This window comes from Bison bison, unplaced genomic scaffold (genome assembly GCF_000754665.1).
Source record: "Bison bison bison isolate TAMUID 2011002044 unplaced genomic scaffold, Bison_UMD1.0 scf7180017864522, whole genome shotgun sequence".
NCBI classification, from domain to species: Eukaryota; Metazoa; Chordata; class Mammalia; order Artiodactyla; family Bovidae; genus Bison; species Bison bison.
In genome coordinates this window covers 2,437,168-2,447,687 of record NW_011495073.1, presented here as the reverse complement: position 1 = coordinate 2,447,687, position 10,520 = coordinate 2,437,168, and the positions used below count along the sequence as shown (strand labels likewise).

General features: G+C 45.9%; 1 protein-coding gene across 2 annotated transcripts in view; it reads left to right on the top strand.

Annotated features, from left to right (window-relative positions):
- The first annotated feature begins 4,999 nt into the window (after nt 1-4,999).
- The window catches only part of DDC (dopa decarboxylase (aromatic L-amino acid decarboxylase)), a 104,433-nt gene continuing 98,912 nt past the window's right edge, over nt 5,000-10,520 (top strand). Inside the window, exon 1 of one of the 2 annotated variants that reach the window (XM_010831048.1) lies at nt 5,000-5,112. The gene's annotated coding sequence lies outside the window, so the exon portion shown is untranslated. Of the gene's footprint in view, nt 5,113-5,941; nt 6,081-10,520 lie in introns of those variants that run through there. The other variant, XM_010831047.1, reaches the window with a different exon arrangement.

Genomic DNA, 10,520 nt, shown 5'->3' with positions numbered 1-10,520 from the left:
TTTCAGCTTCAACATCAGTCCTTCCAATGAAAACTCAGGACTAATCTCCTTTAGGGTAGACTGGTTTGATCTCCTTGCAGTCCAAGGGACTCTCAAGAGTCTTCTCCAACACCACAATTCAAAAGCATCAGTTCTTCAGTGTGCAACTTTCTTATCAATAAACACAAAGGGTCATGGATGTGAATTCCAAGACCTTGACAATATTAGTCATCAAGATCGATCTTCCAGCCCACTCCTCTGCCTCCCTGGGGTCACACCTGCCTTTTCATTCAGCCTCACACACCTTCCAGACAAATGTCCCCAAATGATTTCATATTATTTTGCAATGCAACAACTTTTCCCCTTTGGTTGTTCTATGGCAAATTATGCAATGTCATTTTTGATAATTATGGAGTTTTGTCATTTGAAATAAAAGTTATGAAAAAGTCTCTTAAAAATAAAAAAGATTCTATTGTAATTTTACATTCTTATACAAACTCGTGCACACACATGAGCATAGATGTCTACAAGGGCTATAGCACAGGATTCCTAGGGAAGACCTGGGCCCAGCTGGGGACTCATCTGGAAGGTGTGTGAAGAATGAAGGCAAAGGTGGGTCTGAGCACAAGTGGATGGAGAATGTGCCCTTATGCAGGTGTGTGTTGTCCAATTTGATAGCAGTAGGTACGCATGACCATTATTTAAACTGCAGTAAAAAATAAAATGAACACTTCGGTTTCTTGGTTACATCACCCTCATTTCAAATCCTCGATAGCCACGTGTGGCTATCCATAGTGTATGGATAGTGGTGGTGGTGTCCAGCGGCCACCACACTGGACAGTGCATTGATAGGACGTTGTCATCACAGGAAATCTTGTCGGACACGGCTGGTCTTATGGGAGCCGGAATGAGAGGCTAAATTAGAGACGTGGGGATGGATGGTTGGAAGGCGGGGGCAGTTCCCTTGAGAGTCAGTCTCCCTGTGTCTGGGTGATGTTCTGAATTAACGAAGCCAGGTCCAAGGCTAAGGCCACCTGCACTCGTGGGGCATCTCTGCCTCACTCCGTGGGTAAGACAATACTAACTTCTCGTTTGCCAGAGCAGGGTGACACCATCCGCTGTCTCCAGTTTGTTTGGGTACACTTTGCTTTCCAATTATAATTGAATGGTTTCACATCATAGGCATACACTGTATACAAAGCTCAGTGATGTCCACTTAGCCCCCCACCAACATGACTCCACTGAGAAAAAGCATGCTTCCCAATTTGACATCAGCCTATCCAGTGACCAGATCTCCTGGAGTGAGCCAGAGGTAGAAACTCTACTTTTTGTATTTCCCAAAATAATCACCACTACTGTGAGCATCTCCCCAGACTGAGTGCAGCTTTAATGTCTAAATATAAAGTGCATGTGTTTACACACGACTCTAAATGTAAGCAGGGCTCTAAGAACGAGCCACGTGGGACCTCTCGGAGATGGCTTTGTCCAGCGTGATTACACGGAACACACGGATCATTCTTGACACTTTGACACTAATTCAAAACCAATCTGGACAAAGTGTTGGAATGTCTGTGGATGAACTAAAGCATCGTGGAGGATTCATCCAGCCAACTAGATTCAAAAATATGCAATGCTGGGTGTATTTCTTATTGGAGGAAGGAGATTAACGTCTTTTTATTTTGTACAAAAAGTGAAATTATGTTGCTATTTTGTCGTTGCACTGCTTCTATTGTACATAAAATATGATTTCACGGAACTTTCTGGGAGGACTGAGGTAGAGTCTAAGGTCATTCAGAACATGGATGGTTTTCTGCTGCATTGCTGAGTCGACAGCAGAACCTTGCTTTAAGGGTGGGCTGCACAGCTGTACCAAACCTGCGTTTCTGACACTTCCTCTCCAGAATGGACACCTTCAAGATGAGGCAGGGCAAGTGTATTCCTGGTCTTACTCCCAGGGGTCCTGACTCAGAAGGCTGGGTAGGAGACAGACCCGTGCCTCTGTGCCAGCTCAGCAAGATTCAGTGCAGCTCCCATGGGGAAGGAGAATTCTAGAAGCTGCCCCAAGAGCCAGGCTTGTGTGTTCCACATCCTCAGGCCTCTCTTAAACCTACAGAATTAAAATCTCTGACTTGGTGATAAAAGCATTTGGCCAGCACAGGGGGGTGGGACCGTCCCCAACTTACGATGAGCGTCAGGATTTTAGGGTCCACGTACTCTCTTTGTTTTCATCCCTTCCAAGCCACCAGAGTTTTCAGCTCCTAAGATAGTGATCTTGGTAGAATGTGATGGGAAAGGCTTAGAATTAAATCCAAAAATCCCTGAAGCTGTCTTGGAGAGCACCCAGTGAGCACACAGCCGGCATAACTGGAGGGCCCCTGGGGACTCAGGCACCTCCAGACTCTCCGCCCACTGACAGGCCCCATGCGGTGGAAGCCATGCAGCCCCCACGGCGCCCCCTCCCGACCCCCTCACACCGGCCCGATTGCCGCTCAGGGATCCTCTGGCACCTTCCCACCACTCTCTTCGCACTGAGTCACTCGCAGAGGCTGGCAACAGCCTGCATGACGTCGTACAGAATCCACGGGGAGTCTGTGGCCAGGTAACTGGGCAAAATCAAGGCCTCCTGAGGCATGGAACCGTCCTCTCTCCTGCCTGCCTGAGCACCCAGCAGGAGCCTCTTCTGGCCTTTACCCACCCTCCTTTGCAATCTGGCCACTAACACTACATCTGCACCCCAAATGAGGTGAAAAAGCCAATGCAAGAGGGAATTCCCTAGTGGTCCAGTGGTTAGGACATGGTGCTTTCGCTCCTGGGGCCCAGGGTTCGATTCCTAGTCAGGGAACTCAGATCATGTAAGATCTTGCAAGCCATGGCAGTGCAGCCAAAAGACAGAAGAATGTGCTGAAGCCCAGTGGAATGTATTAGCCTAACTATAATTAGTTTGAGTAGCTGAGCAGCGTAGGCTCTATCTGTGCTCAGCCGAGCCAACCAGCCCCCTCCCGGGGCTCCCCCCCTGCCCTCAGGTCCTGCTGAGGCCTGGCCCCTCCCAGGCTGAGTCCTGCTCCCTTCAGAGCTTGAAATAATACAGGAGATAGAAGCCTGAAATTCCCAGAAGAAAACTACAAATTGCTAAGGAACATATGAGCACCACTTTTTGAATGAAATGAACAATAAGTACTGGTATAGCTGTTTGCCATTAAAGGCTGCCTCCTCCAGCTTTTGTAGTTACTCTTGAATCCTCACTTGCAGATTTTACAAACCCCAGCCTCCTTTATTTCTCTAGAGAGAATAACCCTCAGTGCCAGCTGTCGTCTTTGGTCATAACCTATGGTAAGAAACACTGTCATCTAGTGGCCAGCGTGCACACACACAGACATGCATATGTAATTGAACAGAAATTTCAGGAAGCGCCGTTTCCCTTGTTAGGTGCAAAGCCCCCTCTTTCCCATTCTGTTCTGTTCTATCTGCTTTCCTTTTTTAAAATGCTGGTCATGAAGTCTCCAAACTGGTTTCATGATTCAACGATAGGTCAATCCCAGTGAATCAGAAAGCACTGAATTGGAGAAGAACCATGTTGAAGGGCTGACACACCCAACCTCAGACTTGCTCTGAAACTGCAGTGACCAAGGCCGTGCGGACTTGCTGGAAGCAGAGAGAAGAGGATCGACAGAACAGAACAGAGAGCCTGGAAACACTGGCACAAAGAGAATCAGCTCATCTCTGACACAAGACCGAAGGCAGCACAGCAGAGCAGAGACAGTCTTTTCAACAAACGGAGCTAAAACAACTGCCACCCACGAGCAAAAGATAAATCTAGGCACAGACATCACACCGTCACAAAAACTGACTCCACATGGATCACAGACCTGGATGTAGGACGCAAAACCACAAAACTCCCAGACTATGATGTGAGAGACAACCTAGATGAATAGAGGAGTTAGCGATGGCATTTTGGCCACAATACCAAAGGCACAGTCCACAGAAGTAGAAAGCAAGCTGGACTCCATTAAATTTAAAAACTTCCACTCAGCAGAAAATACGGAACTGACATTGTCAACCACTCCTAAGAAGAGTGGCTTTTCCAAGAAAATTTGACTTCTTGGATATTTCTCCTCTGCAGATTCAGTCTCAGGGTTCGGGCTAGGATTAGGACTAGGGCTTAGGGGTTAAGGGTAAGGGGTTAGAGGTTAAGTCTGTTTAGGGTTGGGGTTAGAGTTAGGATTTAGGTTGAAGTGTTTAGGGTTATAGGGTTGGGGTGGGGGTCAGAGTTGGGGTCATAGTCATCATTAGTGTGGCCCCTTGGCTTTCCACCACCTGCTTCACTAGAGTCTCCAGGGCTCCCTTGCTGCTCTCCACCAAGTAGGGATATTGAAGTTCCTACATGTGTCTCCAGGGCTTCCCAGGTGATGCTAGTGGTAAAGAACCCATCTGCCAATGCAAGAGACATAAGAGACACCCGTTTGATCTCTGGGTCGGGAAATTCCCTGGTGGAGGGCACAGCAACCCACTCCAGTATTCTTTCCTGAAGAATCCCATGGACAGAGGATTGTGGTCGGCTATGGTCCACAGGGTCACAAAGAGTTGGACACATCTGAAGCAGCTTAGCACGCATGCAAAGGTGTCTCCAGACCAGATGGCGTGGCTTTGACCCTGCAGAGAGTTGCTCAGTGTGACCAAGGCACGACTGTCGCTGGGAGAGGAAAAGTCTTCTTAAGACCATGGACTGGGGGCAGCTTTACTGCATCTGCCTGGAAGATCCACCCACGACAGCACCAGAAGGGATTCTTCACCTCCGAGCTGCATTCCGTTGGAAATGTGTTCTGTAGAAAAGTTCCAGTCCACACGGTACAGTAAAAGTACCTAGAATCCCCACTCCAGCATCAGCGAGCCTCCAACTCTGACCTATGGACACAGGACTTAGTTAAGGAGGCTTGGCAGAGGCTGTCCATGACTCATCACTTTTGCGCACACAGCTGACGTCCGGTGACTCTGCCCAAGGCTGCCCCTCGGCACCAGAGCCTGCTGTGCCTGAGTGAGGGCTGAGCAGGGGAATTACCAGCCTTGACAGGCGGGCAGTCTGTCCTACCTCCTTAGTCCTGCGGTGTGGGGCCTGCCCACCCGGCCACCACAGGGGTAAGTGGCTTGGAAGTGTGCCCGGTGCTGCCTAACAAAATAACAACTAACAAAATAAACAACTTGCACTCCAGTCTGTGTCTTAGGGCAGTTTTGGACAAACCCAAACTAAGACAAGAATGTCCCTGGAGTGAGACGACGGGGCTATAGAAGGGAAAACGCCCTTCCCAAAGGTCAGATCCTCACAATTTAACTCCATCAGTGTGCTTGCAACCCAGACCTCAGCAGAATATTTGAATGTAGGAACAAACGATTTTAAAGTTCCTCTTGAAAGAAATATATATGAAAGCAGCAAGGATTATTTTTTAAGAAAAATGATAAGGGGTTTCTTGCCTTTCAAGAACCCAAATACACTAGAAAGTGATGCATTTGTATGTATGCCTGAAATTAACCCAACATTGTAAATCAACTATACTTCAATTTAAAAAATTAAAAATAACAAAAATATCTTAAAAAAAGAGGCAAAGTTTACACACTGTAGCCCTGGCACAGAAATGAAAGAACAATTTCACAGGACCAAAATAACAAGCTCAAGAAACACAAATATTTTTCAAAAATCATGTTGGAAGGATAAGCTTACTCTATCGAGGGAAAAAAAAAATCAGAACTTTATCCTATGACTTACCCTAAAATAAATTTCAGATGGAGGAAAGTTCTAAAGATAAATATCTAAAAGTATAAAATACTAAAAGGAAACAGAAGTAAATGTGTATACATTCTGAGTGAAGAATCGTTTCCCAGGTTCCCCAGAGATTTCTCAAGATTTCCTTGACCTTTATCACTATTAGAAATTAATGTTTAACCAGCGTATGACGCTGGAAAGGCAAGGGCTCACGGACCTGAAGCAGTGAGAAGAGTGCAGGGCTTCAGCCCAGCTACCCGGCTGCTCCCACGTGTTCTCCCCAACCCCCAAAGCTGGCAAATCTCAGACAGGAGTGGAGACCCAACAGGGCCAGAATTCCCAGCAAGTAAGTCCTGCTTTCTAACTTGATTACAACTGTTGGGAATGGCTTTACTCTGTCGCCCCAGTGCTGGGCTTTGGCGTAAAGCGGCAGCGCGCCGTCTGTGAGCCTGGGGGTGCTGAGCTGACATGCGGGTGCTCACAGGGGCATGCGCCACCACGTGATGACGCAGACACGGGGCGCCGTCTCCAGAGGGCCGCTCACAGCGAGCACAGGACACACGTGGACTCCTCTGCTGTCTGCCACGTGCCACCCATGGGGTCTGGGGCTCCGAGCCCTGTCTCTTCCTCTCTAAGATGGGGGTTTTAACTGTACCTAACCTTGTCAGATTTGGGGGAGCACTGATTCTCATAATGTATGGGAAATACTCAGCATATCGGAGATGCTGAGTAAATATTAGCTCTTCCTTTACATTTCTAACAACTGTGACTCTGCAAGGCTATCCCTTCATGACATGTGGTGTAGTCTCCTCAGAGGTAAATTCAGAATCTAACTGTGCAGTGGGATTTGAGAGAGTTGAAGGATCTTCCCTGCCAACCTAGCAGGCTCACTATAATCCCATCGGAAGATGCAATTCTGGAGGAGAAACCTTTGCTTCTCCATCCAGCTGGCATTCAAACAAGAACTTCTAGGTGTATTTTGTGTGCTGAGACTCACAAACTTGGTCCCCAGTCATATCCTCATTTCACAAGGGAGAAAACCAAGACAGAGGAGGTAAGAGACGTGGTCCAAGACCTCAGAACTTGTGACCAAGGACTGGGACCTTCCTGTACCATCTGAAGTTTTCTGTCCTGCTACCCTGGGAGAGTGGTGCCTTTTTAAAGCACCTGTGAAGCCTGGGGCTTGTAGTGAGTGCCCCAGGAAGAGTTAATAGGAGCTGCTTGGAGACCAAGGAGCACGGTCTGGAGGGATTGGATGGGAGGAGGTTGTGGTGGGAATGGAAAAAGTGGGAGGGGGAAATTTAGGGCACAGCTGGGAGGTGGAGAGTGCAGGGCTGAACAAGAAGTGGGAGGCTTCGGGTTCCAAAGCGGGTGAGGGCACATGGGCATAGTCTTCTTGGGAAGTCTCCCTGTACCTGGCCGGGGGGCCCAGTGCTCCCAGTCCTTGAGGATCTCTTAGGAGACGTCCTGATGGCCATCTTCTGAGGACCTCAGGAGGCTCTCGGTCAGCCTCGCGATCCCTTGTGATGGGGCCAGATGACAGGTCTGAAGGAGTTCACCCCTGCCCTTTGGGCTCACTTGTATGAAGGCTTGGGACAGACATGCCCCAGAGAACTCCACTCAGAGTGGATTGATGACATTCTGAAACCAGGAAAATGTTGGTGCTGCTTAAAATTTAAGTCATAACTTCCAGACTTTTAAAAATTACTAAATGATGCGTAAAGAAGTAGAGCCCTGAGTTTCAATGCACCTGGGTCTCTGATGACTGAGGAAGAGCAGGGGTGTTTCACTTTACAGCAAGGTCATTAACAAGTAATCTATTAAGCGGCATGACTTTATAAAATGATAAAAGGTTCAGTCCACCAAGAAGTAATGTATTTCTAAACACATGTAGACCTAATGGAAAAGCCTTAAATATATTAAGCAAATTTTGGTACAACTATGGAGAGAAATCAGCAAATTCACCACCATAACAGATTTCAACACATCTTCAGCAATGACTATGAGCTGGATGATAGAACAAGCTAACAAGAACATTAGTAAAGATTTAAAATATGTCAACAAGTGAGAGTCTTGGTTTATTGGATGTACTGTCTACCCAATGATTAGAATAACCCTCCACCCAATATTAGAAAACACACTTTCTTCTCTAGAGTACATGAAATATTTACAAAACTTCAGGATGTATTCATAGCAGGCTGAAGGAGAGTTTCAGTGTCGGTCAGAGAATTGCTAAAATACCAGTCGCTTTCCAACCACAGTTCAATTCAGTTAATTAAATTACAACTGAATAAAAAAATAAGTAAAAATTGCTGTGCATGTCTGAAAATTTGGGGGAAGCTACAATTTAACTCATGAATCAAATTTAAAATGTAACAGAGATTAAATAATGCTTGGAAATAAGTAGCCAAGGAGGGGCGGCCACGAGGAAATACCCCTCGTCCAAGGTAAGGAGCAGTAGCTGCACTTTGCTGGAGCACCTTGAAGAGATACCCCATGTCCAAGGTAAGAGAAACCCAAGTATAAGACGGTAGGTGTTGCGAGAGAGCATCAGAGGGCAGACACACTGAAACCATAATCACAGAAAACTAGCCAAGCTGATCACACGGACCACAGCCTTGTCTAACTCAGTGAAACTAAGCCATGCTGTGTAGGGCCACCCAAGATGGACAGGTCATGATGGAGAGGTCTGACAGAATGTGGTCCACTGGAGAAGGGAATGGCCGACTACTCCAGTATTCTTGCCTTGAGAACCCCATGAACAGTATGAAAAGGCAAAATGATAGGATACTGAAAGAGGAACTCCCCAGGTCAGTAGGTGCCCAATATGCTACTGGAGATCAGTAGAGAAATAACTCCAGAAAGGATGGAGACAAAGCAAAAACAATACCCAATTGTGGATGGGACTGCAAGGTCCAATGCTCTAAAGAGCGATACTGCATAGGAACCTGGAATGTCAGGTCCATGAATCAAGGAAAATTGGAAGTGGTCAAACAAGAGATGGCAAGAGCGAATGTTGACATTCTAGGAATCAGCGAACTGAAATGGACTGGAATGGGTGAATTTAACTCAGATGACATTATATCTACTACTGCAGGCAGGAATCCCTCAGAAGAAATGGAGTAGCCATCATGGTCAACAAAAGAGTGTGAAATGCAGTACTTGGATTCAATCTCAAAAATGACAGAATGATCTCTGTTCATTTCCAAGGCAAACCATTCAATATCACAGTAATCCAAGCCTATGCCCCAACCAGTAACCCTGAAGAAGCTGAAGTTGAATGGTTCTATGAAGACCTACAAGACCTTTTAGAACTAACACCCAAAAAAGATGTCCTTTTCATTATAGGGGACTGGAATGCAAAAGTAGGAAGTCAAGAAACACCTGGAGTAACAGGCAAATTTGGCCTTGGAATACAGAATGAAGCAGGGCAAAGACTAATAGAGTTTTGCCAAGAGAACGCACTGTTCATAGCAAACACCCTCTTCCAAACACACAAGAGAAGACTCTACACATGGACATCACCAGATGGTCAACACTGAAATCAGATTGATTATATTCTTTGCAGCCAAAGATGGGGAAGCTCTATACAGTCAGCAAAAACAAGACCGGGAGCTGACTGTGGCTCAGATCATGAACTTCTTATTGCCAAATTTAGACTTAAATTGAAGAAAGTAGGGAAAACCACTAAACCATTCAGGTATGACCTAAATCAAATCCCTTATGATTATACAGTGGAAGTGAGAAATAGATTTAAGGGCCTAGATCTGATAGATAGAGTGCCTGATGAACTATGGACAGAGGTTCGTGACATTGTACAGGAGACAGGGATCAAGACCATCCCCAAGAAAAAGAAATGCGAAAAAGCAAAATGGCTGTCTAAGGAGGCCTTACAAATAGCTGCGAAAAGAAGAGAAGCAAAAAGCAAAGGAGAAAAGGAAAGATATAAGCATCTGAATGCAAAGTTCCAAAGAACAGCAAGGAGAGATAAGAAAGCCTTCCTCAGCAATCAATGCAAAGAAAACAACAGAATGGGAAAGACTAGAGATCTCTTCAAGAAAATTAGGATACCAAGGGAACATTTCATGCAAAGATGGGCTCAATAAAGGACAGAAATGGTATGGACCTAACAGAAGCAGAAGATATTAAGAAGAGGTGGCAAGAATACACAGAAGAACTGTACAAAAAAGATCTTTGTACAGACCAGATAATCATGATGGTGTGATCACTCACCTAGAGCCAGACATCCTGGAATGTGAAGTCAAGTGGGTCTTAGAAAGCATCACTATGAACAAAGCTAGTGGAGGTGATGGAATTCCAGTTGAGCTATTTCAAGTCCTAAAAGATGATGCTGTGAAACCGCTGCACTCAATATGCCAGCACATTTGGAAAACTCAGCCACAGGACTGGAAAAGGTCAGTTTTCATTCCAATCCCAAAGAAAGGCAATGCCAAAGAATGCTCAAACTACCACACAATTGCACTCATCTCACACGCTAATAAAGCAATGCTCAAAATTCTCCAAGCCAGGCTTCAGCAATATGTGAACCGTGAACTTCCAGATGTTCAAGCTGATTTTAGAAAAGGCAGAGGAATGAGAGATCAAATTGCCAACATCCACTGGATCATAAAAAAAGCAAGAGAGTTCCAGAAAAACACCTACTTCTGCTTTATTGACTATGCCAAAGCCTTTGACTGTGTGGATCACAACAAACTGTGGAAAATTCTGAAAGAGATGGGAATGCCAGACCACCTGACCTGCCTCTTGAGAAACCTATATGCCTGTC